The following is a 13,513-nucleotide window of genomic DNA, read 5'->3' on the forward strand; positions in this document are numbered from 1 at the left end:
ATGATACCATTATCTGAAAAACATACAATATACACACACTTGTATGTTGATATATACACATATACATAAAAACTCTTCAGAATGTGTGTGTGTGTGTGTGTGTGTGTTTTTCTCCGCAGAAGAGAAAGGACTACATAAGGGACATCTCTATTTGTAGCGTTCCTCCCTCCTGACCCCCCCGTAATTTTTTTCTTTCAGAATTTAGGAAAGAAAGAGGGAGGGCAGGAGTAAAAGAGGAAGGAAGGAAGGAAGGGAGGGAGGGAGGGAGGGAGGGAGGGAGGGAGGGAGGGAGGGAGGACCTAAAGTAAGACAAAGCTTTGTGGTAGATTCCAGGGGGATTAAAAATTGCTCTATATACTTCTCTTCATATTTGAAGTATTTTATACCAAAAAACGAATACTTAGTCCTTGTAAACAATTCAGAAAATACATAGTGTTAAAAAAAAAAAAAGTAACCCTCATTTTAAAAAATGAATGTTAGGGCTTCCCCGGTGGTGCAGTGGTTAAGAGTCCGCTGCCGATGCAAGGGACACGGGTTCGTGCCCCGGTCCGGGAGGATCCCACATGCCACAGAGCGGCTGGGCCCGTGGGCCATGCCCGCTGAGCCTGCGCGTCCGGAGCCTGCGCCTGCGCCTGCGCGTCCGGAGCCTGTGGTCCCCAACGGGAGAGGCCGCAACCGTGAGAGGCCCGCGTACCGAAAAAAATAAAATAAATAAAAAATGAATGTTTACATTTTGCTGCATATTTTTCCATGTGCCATACTTTCATTAGCCTGCATGTTATATACATAATTTTTTTGGTATCCTTTTCGAAGAGGCCAAAATTTCTCAAAAATGTTCTTCTGATTCATGAGGTGAATGATACTGAAGTCCGTTTTTTCTCTCTTTGGGACGGCTTCTTACCTTAATTCTACACTATTTTCTCACAGTTCCACAGTCCTGTTTGCAGATTTGGTGGCTTGTCCTTCGCCCCACTCAGTCCACTTGGGGGCTGTCTCAACCCATCTGAGATCTACTGTCGAACGGAAGACGACACGCACAGTTGCCAAACCAAGTCTCCCTGTCCGTCTGGCATTCGCTGAGGGCACCCTCGCTGTCTGAAATGAGAACACTCAGAACGCCACCGTCTGACCTTCTGACACTCTTAGTCTACGTAATGCAGGAGAAACTACAGTTCCCGCGGGGCTCTGCTCCTGGGTGCCCGCCTCCACCCCTGCGCCTGCGCATTCTGAGCATGGACTACGACTCCCAGACTGCATCGTGCTGCCGCCCTCGCCCCTCTACTTCCTGCTGGGGCGTTTCGTGAGTGACAGCGTCTCTGCGAGTCCAAGAAAAGTTAAAGGTGGGCGGAGCTTGTGAGCTGCTTGGGAGGCCGTTAGGAGTTGCTTACTTTCTTTCTGTCACAAGAAAGCAGCAGGTCTGCAGCAGATTTCTGATGTGCAGCTGCCTAGATATCGGGTGTGCACGGGCTTGGCTTTTCTGAACCGGGAGAGGGGTCGTTCAGGCACCTGCACAGGTGGTCACGCCTTGCGCTGGTCCTTGCAGTCAGCTTGTCCTTGGAGTTGTCCAACATCCTTCCCAGGGCGCGGGACAGGCTGACAGTCCTGGGTTTTATTGGAGTGGTGGGTTTTTTTCCTTCTTTTCTTTATATCTTCGCAGGCATTTCATGGGAAATTAGTAGACTGTAGAGGAGGCTGCAAGTCAGATATTTTACCCTGGAAATCCACGCGCGTTTCTCGAAAGATTGCGCCTAGTTATAGTTTCGTACTTTGTTTCGGTTGGGCCTGGGATCCCTGTTTTCATGATCTTTCAACTAGTAATTGTTAATGTGCTCTGAAGACAGAATCCTGGAGGAATGCCTGTATTTAAAGGTAAATAAGAAGTCTCCTAACGCACCTCTTGACTGACACCCTTGATATATGTAGTTAATATATGTGATATGACATGATTAATAAATGTAATGCGTGGGAAACTACAGTCCCCATCCCATCCCGCTGAAAGCAGAAACGCTCCAGTTCCCGAGTGGGGAATGTCAGAGAGAAATGGGCTGAAGAGCGAATGGCAGGTGGGAGGTGAACAATTATAGGTGACCACAAATTGCTTTTTCAAAAAATGTGTTCTTGTTGAGGAGAAAGCTGGATGGTGGGTTGAGACCCAGCTTTGCCATTTATTAACTCTGTAATTTCGTACACGTTTGTTCACCTCTTTGAATATCAGTTTCCTCATCTGTGAAATAAGGATGATTTTACCTTTCCTCCCCACATGACAGTTTTTGTGAAGGCAAGTTAAAGTATATGTGAACATACTTCTTAAACTCCATAATCACCCAAAAGTGAGCTGGTAATGATAGTAATGTGGCAAGTGTAATGAAAGACCAGGGCAACTAGGAACACCAGTTAAAAGAAGGGTTGAAACTAATGACCATGGGGTCAAGGCTGAAGAATAAAGCAAGTGAATCTGGGAAGGGCCTGAGATTCTGGGAGAAGACAGATGGGTCAGCTGGCAGTATCTCTCTCCTTCCGTCTTGTTGCTAAGCTTGAGAAAGGTAGGAGCCACATCTGATGTTCACAGTTGTCTGCTTGGTGTCTGACACAGTGTCCAGCACATGGTGCCTTTGCTCTTACCTTCCCTTTGCCTGGAACACTGTTACCCCACGTTATCAGTCAGGATTCTCTAGAGAAACACAGCCAGTAGGAAATGTGTGTGTGTGTGTGTGTGTGTGTGTGTGTGTGTGTGTGTGTGTATACACACATATATGTATATATTAATGAGTATACATACATATATGTATACTCACTATATATATGCATGTATACTATATGTATACAGTATACACATACATATATGCACATATGGTAGCACATACACACACACATATATAAGCTATACTAAGAGATTTGTTTCAAGGAATTGGCTTCTGTAATTGTGGCAAGTCTGAAATCTGTAGGCAGGTTGGAAACTTAAGTGGGAGCTAATGTTGCAGTCTCGGGGCAAAACTTCTTCTATCTTGGGGAAACCTCAGTTTTGCTTTTAAGGCCTTTCAAGTGATTGGATGAGGCCCATCCACATTATGGAGGGTAGTCTCCCCCTTACAGCTTGTAGGTGTTAACCACAGCTCCAAAATAGCTTCACAGCAACATCTAGGTGAGTGTTTGATTAAATAGCTGGGTACTATATTCCAGCCAAGTTGACACATAAAACTGACCATCATATCCTGGAAAGTCTTTGCTCAATATTATGTTTTCATAACATTTAAAATTGCAGTCCTCCACACACACAGCCTTACATTCCCTACTCTCCTCTTCTTTTTCTAATGTTTCCCTTAGCACCTATTATCTTTGATCCATTGCCCTATTTTTGATTTCTTATGTTTACTGTCTTTCTGCCCCTTGTAGAATATAAGCTCCACAGGGCAGGGATTTTTGTGTGTGTTGTTTACTGATGTATCCTCAGCACGTTGAATGGTACCTAACGCACAGTAGGCCCTCAATACATCTTTGTGAATGACTGAAGGAATTTTGAAGGTGGCTACTCAGTAAACACTTGTGGAATACATGGAGGGTTTCATCCTGAAGTATTCCTGAACAGACTCTCTTGAAGGGTGGAAGGATAGTAGATTGCAGGAAAAAAAGGAATAATTTCAGAGTTCATATCTAGGAGGTGGAAGAAGTGAAGAAGCAGCAGATCAGGGTGTGCGTTCCCTTTGCCCTGTTACTTAGCTGTGTGACTTTGGGCAGGTTATCTAATGTCTCTGGGTCTCAGTTTCTTCATTGGTAAACTGAGAATAATAATGCTTAGTACACAGGGTTCCAATAAGGAAGAATTGATGTAATAATAGGTTTAGCCTAGGACCTGCCACATAGTGAGCAGTAAGAGGTAGCTGTTGTCAATGTCATCATTATTATTCAATATGAAAGTGGAGACATTAATAAGAATCATTGAAGTAGACTAAAAGTAAAATTATTGGAATTTAAAAGACGAAGGGCCTGTGAGGTTGGGATGCTAAAGTCTGAAGTGATGTTAATACACAAGTTTGGGTCCTGCAGAGAGTTAGGGGCATAGTTCACTTTAGGTCAGGGTCCTTTAATTTTGTTTCAAAACAGAATGAACGTCTTTCAGTGTATGCAGCCCAGAAAACAGATTAATTGACACCAAACCCTTCAGTTTGCCCCAGGCTGCCATTTTAACTGCAGGGCTAATTGGTTCCAGGTCAGAGGTCCCATTCATTTGCTTCCTGCCGACACTTGAGAGAAAAATGTACATTTTTGCTGCTGACGTTTTTTGCTCACCAGGATTCTTTTGTTTTCTCCTGAGGTTCTTGCTTTGGGCAACAAGAGAGATGGTAGATTCCAAAACAGCTTTCTATCTACCCTGACCCAACTCCACCATAATTATTACCATATACAGCTAACAGGCATTTTTAAAAAGATCCAAAGGAATACATACTCACATTGAACCCCGTGCATGTCTTGTGGCTTACCTATTGATACAAACAGAATTTCTAGTTTTGGTCCCCTCTGATAAAACATAATAGTTTTTCCGATATGTGGGTTGTGTGTTCGTCAGAAAAATACTAATTTTGAAAAACATAGTGTGGACCTGGTCATTCTGTGACATCATGTCTGATTTTAGCTTCTTGGGAGGAAATATTTATAGTCACGAAGACAAGTAGATTTCATGTAGAAGAAAGATGAAGGCCGGATGTTTGAGGTTTTTCTTCTGGTCTTTCTGCTTCCCATAGTATCTGACTACAGCTAGTTACAACGTTTCATGTTTGTTTAAGGAGTGGGCAGATTGTGAAAAAATAGACAGTTGGCTGCAGCATTCTGAGCTATGTTTTTGCTTCTTGATTTCTGCTTTGCTCCGTTGTTATAAGAAATAAACGGGAGTGAGAGCCACGTTTAAGAATGATAGATTCTTTCAGCAGTTCTTTTTTTGACCCAAGGTCATTTCTTCACATAGAGGACTGTGGAATTTGGAGTAACATTTTTTTTGAGTGTCATCCAATTGTGGATGGCTGGACTTTGGTGGGGAATAGTGGTCACCTCGACCTTCCTTCAAGATTACAAGATAATTTCTTGTCTAACTGTTAGGGGTGGGTCAAAAAAGGATCACTGCTCTGTGCTGCTTCCCAAGTGAAAAAAAAACCCACTGATTTAAATGGAGTTCCTCCTTGCTTTCCTGTGTATTTTGTTTGAGACATGCTCATAATAAAGAATCAAAACAGTACTTTCACATTTATTATTTTCAAATTAAGGATAATCAAATGTCAGTTTAATTCAATGTCAAATTAAGGCTGATTGATGTCCTGTCCAAAGCATTAGCATATCTTGATAAATCCTTTTCTAATAGGAATAACCTTGGATGAGATTGGGTGGGACTTAACACTTCGTTTTGTTTTCGTGGTAGGTTGTCCATATCTGTATCCTTTCTGATAACTAAAGCACCTAGCAGGGATGGAAGCCTCACCTCCTGAGTTAACCTTGTTTCAAAGCCTCAGGCCTTTCACTGCATAATCCCAGGAGGTGTCATCCACATCAAACTGTGAGTTTTTTTCAAGGAGGGGACTTTGATGACTTATTTCCATCATTTTCCTAAAAGGTGGATAATTGATGTTCTATTTTTACCTTGTTCTTTTCATTCCTGAGATATGACAGTTGTGGTCACTTTTTGAGTGAAATTGGGATTGAGTTCCCATGGTTCCCTCCACTTTCCAGGGACACTCTGGCTCTGAATGTTTGTTCTTACCTGACTCACTATCTCAGCCTCCATGGAAGGACCCTTTGTTTTATCTTGCCAGATTTTCACCAGACATCTTTTTTTCGAACTCTTGCTTCCTTTCATGTGTGTGGTTCCCCTCACCTTTCCAACTCACATGGAGTCCAAGGTTTTACTTCTTGGGCCTCTTTTCATTTAGGCTCTCCAAGGAAATTAAAATTTTCGTCTTTAGCATACAGGGCAGTTTAGCCTTACATGCCCACCTCAGCTTTGGACTTTATGTTTGTATATCCAAAAATCATATTAACGTGTCCTGCTTGCCAAGGTTCATCTACCCCTCAGTACTGACAAGAGTTTCAAAATTTGGAGTCTTTTCTCCCTTCTCTATCATTTATTTTAAGTGGATACGAGTCTTACTTTCTAGCTGATATGAATTATACTTCCTTAAAAAGAAGACAAGTAATTGTTTAAATTTAAAGTACTTTTTACCCAGCTAGATAGATTATCCTCTTCATTATTTAACTTGATAAATAAATACTGGACCCCTATTAGGTCCCGGGCAAAGATAATAGGTATGGGAATATAACAGTGAACAGGACACAAGAAAAGTCCCTTCCCTCATAAAGTTTACATTCTAGGGAGAGACATACAATAAACACATTTACAGATTATATAATGACAGGCAATGGTAAAGGATTAGAAAATGATGGGACTGTTATTTTTGATAGGATGCCTAGGGAAGGTCTTTTAGAGCAAGTGTCGGGTTCCAGAATAAAGTGAGGAAATGAGCCACACAAACATCTTGGAGAAGAACGTTCCAGAGAAGGACATAGCAAATCCAAAGGCCTGAAGCTGGAGGGAGCCGTGCAACAGCAGGGAGGGCAGAGTGACTGGCACCCATGAGAGATGGCAAGAGTGCTGGGTGAAGACACTGCAGAGGAAACCAAGGGCCAGATCATATAGAGTCTTATAGTCTAAGGAAGGACTTTGGATTTTATTTTAAGTGTGATGGGAAGCCATTGGAGAGTTTTGTGCAGGAGAGTAACAAGATGTGGCTTATAGTCCGTATTTTACTTTTGTTGAGATGTATTTCATATACTGTAAAACCTGCCCTTTTAAAGTGTATGATTCAGTGGTTTTCATACAGTCACATGATTGTGTGACCTCCGCCACTATATCATTCCAGAACCTTTTGTCATCCCCCAGAGAAACCTCTTAGCAGCGCCGGCGAGCAGTCACTCCCCATTCTCCTCCCCCAGGCCCTCGAAACCCCTAACCTACTTCCCGTCTCTATGGATTTACTGATTCTGGACATTTCACAAAGGAATCGTATAACATGTGGTGTTCTGTGTCTGGCTTCTTTCACTTAGCATAATGTTTTCAAGGTTCACTCATGTGGTAGCATGTATCAGTATTTCATTCCCTTTTACAGCTGAATAGTATTCTATTATATGGATATACCACATTTCATTTATCCAGTGATGGATATTTGGGTTGTTTCCACTTTCTGGCAATTATGAATAAAGTTGCTATGAGCATTTGGGTATAAGTTTTTGTGTGGCTGTGTATTTTCACTTCTCCTGGATAATATAACTAGGGGTGGAATTGTTGGATCATGCGGTGACTCCATACTTAACGTCTTAAGGAGCTGCCAGACTGTTTTCCATGGCAGCTGTGTGAGGGTTCTCATCCTCACCAACACTTATTATTTTCTTTCTTTTGATTATAGTCATCTAGTGTGTGTTAAATGGTATCCGATTATGGTTTGCTTTGCATTTCCCTAATAAGTATGAAAAATGAAGTTGCGCTTCTTTTCATATGCTTATTGGTCATTTGTTTATCTTCTTTGGAGAAACGTCTATTCAAATGTTTTGCCCGTTTTTTAATTGGATTATGTCTTTTTATTGTTGAGTTTTGTCCTTTATATATTCTCAATAATAGACCCTTGTCAGACATGTGATCTGCAGGGTTTTTCTCCCCGTTCTGTAGGTTGTCTTTTCACTGCCTTGGTAGTATATATTGAAGCAAGTTTTTAATTTTGTTAAGTCCAACTTATTTATTTTTTCTTTGATTGCTTGTGCTTTTGGTTTCCTACCCAAGAAACCATTGTCTAACCCAGGGACATGAAGATTTATATCTACGTTTCTTTCTAAGAGTTTTATAGTTTTAGCTTTCATATTTAGATCTTTGATCCATTTTGAAGTAATTTTTGTAAATAGTGTGAGGTAGGGCCCAAATACATTCTTTTGCACATAGATATCCAGTTGTCCCAGCATCATTTATTTAAAAAACTATTTCTGGGAATTCCCTGGCAGTCCAGTGGGTTGGACTCGGCACTTTCACTGCCGTGGGTCCAGGTTCAATCCCTGATCGGGGAACTAAGACCCCACAAGCCACATGGCATGACCAAAAATAAAAAATAAAAATAGGGGCTTCCCTGGTGGCACAGTGGTTGAAAGTCCGGCTGCCAATGCTGGGGACACGGGTTCATGCCCCGGTCCGGGAAGATCCCACATGCTGCAGAGCAGCTAGGCCTGTGAGCCATGGCCACTGAGCCTGCGCGTCCGGAGCCTGTGCTCCGCAACAGGAGAGGCCACAACAGTGAGAGTCCCACATACCGCAAAAAATAAAAAATAAAAAAAATAAAAAGAATATTTCTCTAATTGAATTTTCTTAGCACCCTTGTCAAAAGCCAATTGATCATCGATGTGTGGGTTTATTTCTGGATTCTTATTCTCTTCCATTGAGCTATGTATTATCCTTATGCCAGTGCCACACAGTCTTGAAAACTGTAGTTTTGTAATATGTTTTGAAATTGGGACATATGAGCCTTCCAACTTTGTTCTTCTTTTTCAAAATTTTTTTGGTTATTTTGAGTCCCTTGAAATTCCACATGTATTTTATGATCACCTCACCAATTTCTGTAAAAAAGCCAACTAGGATGACTTATGCTTTAAAAGTAACACTACAGCTGTTTATATGGAGAACATATTGTAGAGAAACCGGTTAAGAGGTTACTTTTAGTAGTCCAGGTGAAGGATGATATTGGCTTGGAGCGGGGTGTTAGCTGTAGAATTGATAAGTGGTTAGAGTTTGAAGATATGACTCTCTGGGTTTGTAGATGGATTGTGGTGTGAGAGAAAGAGAGGAACTGGGGGTGATTAAAGGTTTTGATGTAGGCAACTGAGTGGACACTGTTGCCATTTACTGATATGGGGAACCCTCATGAAAGAGAGCAGGTTAGAGGACAAAAAATCAAGACTTTGCTTTTTACATGCAAGTCTGAGATGCCTATTAGAAATCCTCATAGGGCTTCCCTGGTGGTGCAGTGGTTGAGAGTCCGCCTGCCAATGCAGGGGACACGGGTTCATGCCCCGGTCCGGGAAGATCCCACATGCCGCAGAGCGGCTGGGCCCGTGAGCCATGGCCACTGAGCCTGCGCGTCCGGAGCCTGTGCTCCACAACGGGAGAGGCCACAACAGTGAGAGGCCCGCGTACCAAAAAAAAAAACAAAAAAAAAAAACAAGCATCAGACCACATGTGGCCCATGGGCCATAGTTTGCAACCCTTGGTCTATGTAGAAAATCTCTTGGAATCTACAAAAAAGTTACTAGAACTAGTGAAGTTAGAAAGGTTGCAGGATACAAGACCAATACACAGAAACCAATTTTGTTTACATATATGAACAATGAACAATCAGAAATTGAAATCTAAAAATAACAATTCCATTTATAATAACATCAAAAATATAAAATATTTTGGGATAAATCTGAAAAAGATGTGGAATATCTGTACACTGAAAACTATAAGACATTGCTGAGAGGAAGACCTAAGTGTGTGGAGGATCCTTATTCAATGGCATACATATATGTGACTCAATATCGTTAAGATGTTAATCTCCTCAAATTGGTCTATAGATTTAACACAATCCAGATTACAATCTCAACAGGCTTTTTTGTAGAAATTGAAAAATTGGTTCTAAAATTCACGTGGAAATGAAAGGACCTAAAACAATCAAAACAACTTTTATAAAGAAGAATGAAGTTGGAGGCCTAACGCTACTTGATTTCAAGGTTTATTATAAAGGTACAGTAATCAGGACAGTGTAATATTGTCATAGACAGAGACAAATAGATCAGTGGAGCAGAATGAAGATACCAGAAGTATTGCCACAGACATATGAACAATTGAATTTTCAACAAAGTTGCATAGGGAATTCTGTGAAGAAAGGATGGTTTTTCCAGCCAGTGGTGCTGGAACAATTAGATACCAAAAAAAAAAAAGAAAAGAGAAAGACTTCAATCCATATACCTCACACAATATACAAAAATTAACTCAAATGGATTATAGACAAATATGAAACCTAAAACTATGAAATTTCTAGACGAAAACATAGGATAAAACATTTATGACATTGAATTTGGCACAGATTTCTTAAATACAACACCTAAAGTACAAGGCATAAAAATATTATAAATTGTACTTATCAAAATTTAAATTTCTGCTTTTTAAAAGACACTGTCAAGAGAATGAAAAGACTGCGATAAAATATTTGTAAATTATGTCCAAGAAAGGATATATATCCAGGATATTAAAAAAAAACTCTCAAAACTCAACAAAAAGAAACCAACTCAATAAAAAATGGGCAAAGATTTGAACAGACGCTTCACCAAAAAAAGTTTCTGGATGGCAAACAAGCACATGAAAAGATGCTCAACTTCATTCGTCAGTAGGAACATGCAAATTAAAACCACAATGAGAAACCACAACTATTGGAATGGTAAAAAAAATAAAATCTGATACATCCCAAGTGTTGATTAGGATGTGGAGGGTCTGGAACTCTCCTACACTGCTGGTGGGGATGTAAAATTGTACAAACAACCTGGAAACAATTTTGCATATGTTTTGAAATGATCCAGCCATTCCATCTAGGTATTTACCCAGGACAAATGAAAGCATATCTCTGTACAAAGATTTGTACATGAATGTTTATGGCAGCTTTATTTGTAATAGCCCTAAACTGGAAGTAACCCAAGCGTCCATCAACAGGTAAATGGATAAACTGTGGTATAAATAAATAATACTCAGCAATAAAAAGGAATGAAACAGTTGTACATGTTGCAACATGGATGAATCTCACAAGTATTAAGCTATGTGAAAGAAGACAGACCAAAAAAAAGGAGTACATATTGTATGATTTCATTTATAAGAATTCTGGGAACGCAAATGAATACATAGTGACAGAATGAAATCAGTGGTTGCCGGGAGTAAGGGGTGGGAGGGAAGGGATTTCCAAGGGGCATGAGGCAACTTTCAAGGATGATATGTTCACTATCTTGAATGTGGTGAGGGTTTCATGGGTATATACATATGCCCACTGTACATTATTAAATCGTACATATGAAATACATACAGTTTACTGTGTGCCAATTACAACTTCAGTAATTTTCAGGATTCTGCTATTCTCTTTCAGGGAGTTTGGGGGTAAAGGGGAATCGAGAAATGCGGCGTACTTAGAAGGGGATATGGGATCAAGCATGGATTTTGGTTTTTTATTAAGTTGGGCTATGCTATAGCATGTTTATATTCTGATGAGGGGAGAGGACACACAGACGCAAAAGTAAGAGGAACTGACAGAGTCCTTGAGTGGGCAGGAAAGTCTGGGCTGGTATCCTGTGTGCGAAGGAGGCATGCGCCTTGGAGAAGAGGACAGCTCATCCACAAAGGGAGTAAAGACAAAGGCAAGAGTGAGGCTTGCTTGATGCCCACACTGGCTCTTTGTTAGTAATGACAATATCAACAATTACAACAATGAGAACAGTTAGTAGGCACTGTATTCATTAATAAAATGAGTCACACAAATTCCGCAGGAATTGATTTTCTTTGATGATGTTTTCAACCAGGACACAAATGAGCATCTTGTTGGTACAGATTTCTGGGTGTCTCCAGCTGAGAAGGGATAATAATGCCTGCAACTCCAGCTCTCCTTTGAAGCAATGCTCATTTGGTCTGAATTGGAGTAATCCATTGATAGAGAGAATGGAAAGTCCTCTGCCTGTGTATTCAGTGTAAAATTTTACTGCAATTCAAGTTTTTCAGTGTCAGTAATATTTTCATAAACCAAAACCTCTGTTCTCCTGTCCCCTTGTCGGTACCATCACCGTCACCCCCAGAACCATTGCAGCAAAACTAGCAGTAGCTACCAAAGTGATGCTAGACACGAAACGACTATCTCACTGCATCTTCGCACCAGCCCTATGGGGCAGATGTGCCATGAGCCCCTGTTAATAGTTGTGGAAAATGAGTCTTACAGAGGTTAGATTATTGCCTGAGGTCACATCTCCGAAGTATCAGAGCCAGAATTAAAATCCAAGTCCGTATGACCCCAAAATCCTTGCTCTTAACAAGAATTGTATGCTGTACTTACCTCCCCTTCTGAATGAGAAGTTTCACTGGCAAGAGTAGATTATATGGAATTTCCCTCTAATTCTTATTCATTGCAGGGACCACCTTTTGACAATAATAAAGGAACTCAGATGAATGAAAATAATTCATTTTCAACATCCTGCCTCAGCAACTGTTTTCATCTTTCTCCATTTCCTTTCGATCCTTATCCATGTGTACATATTTCACATAGTTGTAGATGCAATGTTATATTCTGCTTTTATGGTTAATGTTATACCAGGCATTTTTCTTGTTGCTCTTTAGTCTTTAATGGATACATAATATTCCACTTTGTTAATGTGCTGTGATTTAATTAACCAAATCCCCTTGATGAACAAAAGTTTTTCCCAGTTTTTCAGTTTTATAAACTATGCAAACTGATTTTCCCCCCATCTTTTGTAATTTTTTTCAAAAGAATAAATTCCAAAGAATGAGATTACCAAACAAGAATTTGAACATGTTTATGTCTTTGGTACTTTAAAAGAGAGTGAAATTAGGAAAGTTTGTACCTTGGATGATGGTAGATAAATTTCATAACTGGCACAAACAGATGAATAGTTTAATTATTGTTCAGGAAGACCAAAATTGAAGACAAATGGGGAGTGACTGCTCAAGGGTACAGACTTTCTTTTTGAGGTGATGAAATGTTCTGGAATTAGATAGTAGCGATGGTTGCACGGCTTTGGGAATATACTGAAAACTGAATTGTATGTATACTTGAGAGGGGTGAATTTTTATGATATGTGAATTTAACTCAATAAAGCAGATATAAAAAATTAAAGACAGTTTCAGATATTCCAAGTAATGGTTTCAGCCCTTGCTAAATTACTATCAGAGTGTCCTGTATTTGTTTTTATATTTGGAAGCAGCGTTTCACAGAGCTTAAGCTCATCAGACTGCCAAATGGCATCACCGCTTAGCAGCTGCGTGACCCCTGGTGAGTGCTGTAGGTTGTGTCCTCTGGAAGCCTATCCTGAGACAGAGTTTGGGGTGCAGGATGTTTATGAAGGATCAGGACTTAGGAAGGCAAGGCAAGAGCAGGACTGGCTGGAGGAAGGGATGGAAGTGAGATGCAGGTCTGACACAGCCTCAGCCAACCCCGACTGTCAGTATCCTGCACTGGGCTGAAATGGCCAGGCCTTTTTTACAGGGAACTTGTGCAGAAGTTTGGTGTGTGCTGCCCCAGAGGGGGAGGACTGCAGGCCAGGGGTGCCCTGCACCTGCGGCCGACTCTGAAGGAGCTGATAGCAGAAGACTGACCACTCTGCTTCCCACAGGTGGGCAGCAAGACCGGACATCTGGGTGCAACATCTCCATGTCAATCACAAGAAATTGCTTTAACCACTTTTGCCT

At 40.8% G+C, this 13,513-nt stretch overlaps 1 long non-coding RNA gene across 1 annotated transcript in view; it reads left to right on the forward strand.

The window, feature by feature from the left end:
- The first annotated feature begins 1,773 nt into the window (after window positions 1–1,773).
- Window positions 1,774–13,513, forward strand: part of LOC307179702 — a 36,954-nt gene continuing 25,214 nt past the window's right edge. Inside the window, exon 1 of the long non-coding RNA XR_013825521.1 lies at window positions 1,774–1,869. This is a non-coding gene — a long non-coding RNA (uncharacterized lncRNA). The remainder of the gene's footprint in view (window positions 1,870–13,513) is intronic.

This window comes from Stenella coeruleoalba (assembly GCF_951394435.1).
Source record: "Stenella coeruleoalba genome assembly, chromosome: 21".
Taxonomy (NCBI): domain Eukaryota; kingdom Metazoa; phylum Chordata; class Mammalia; order Artiodactyla; family Delphinidae; genus Stenella; species Stenella coeruleoalba.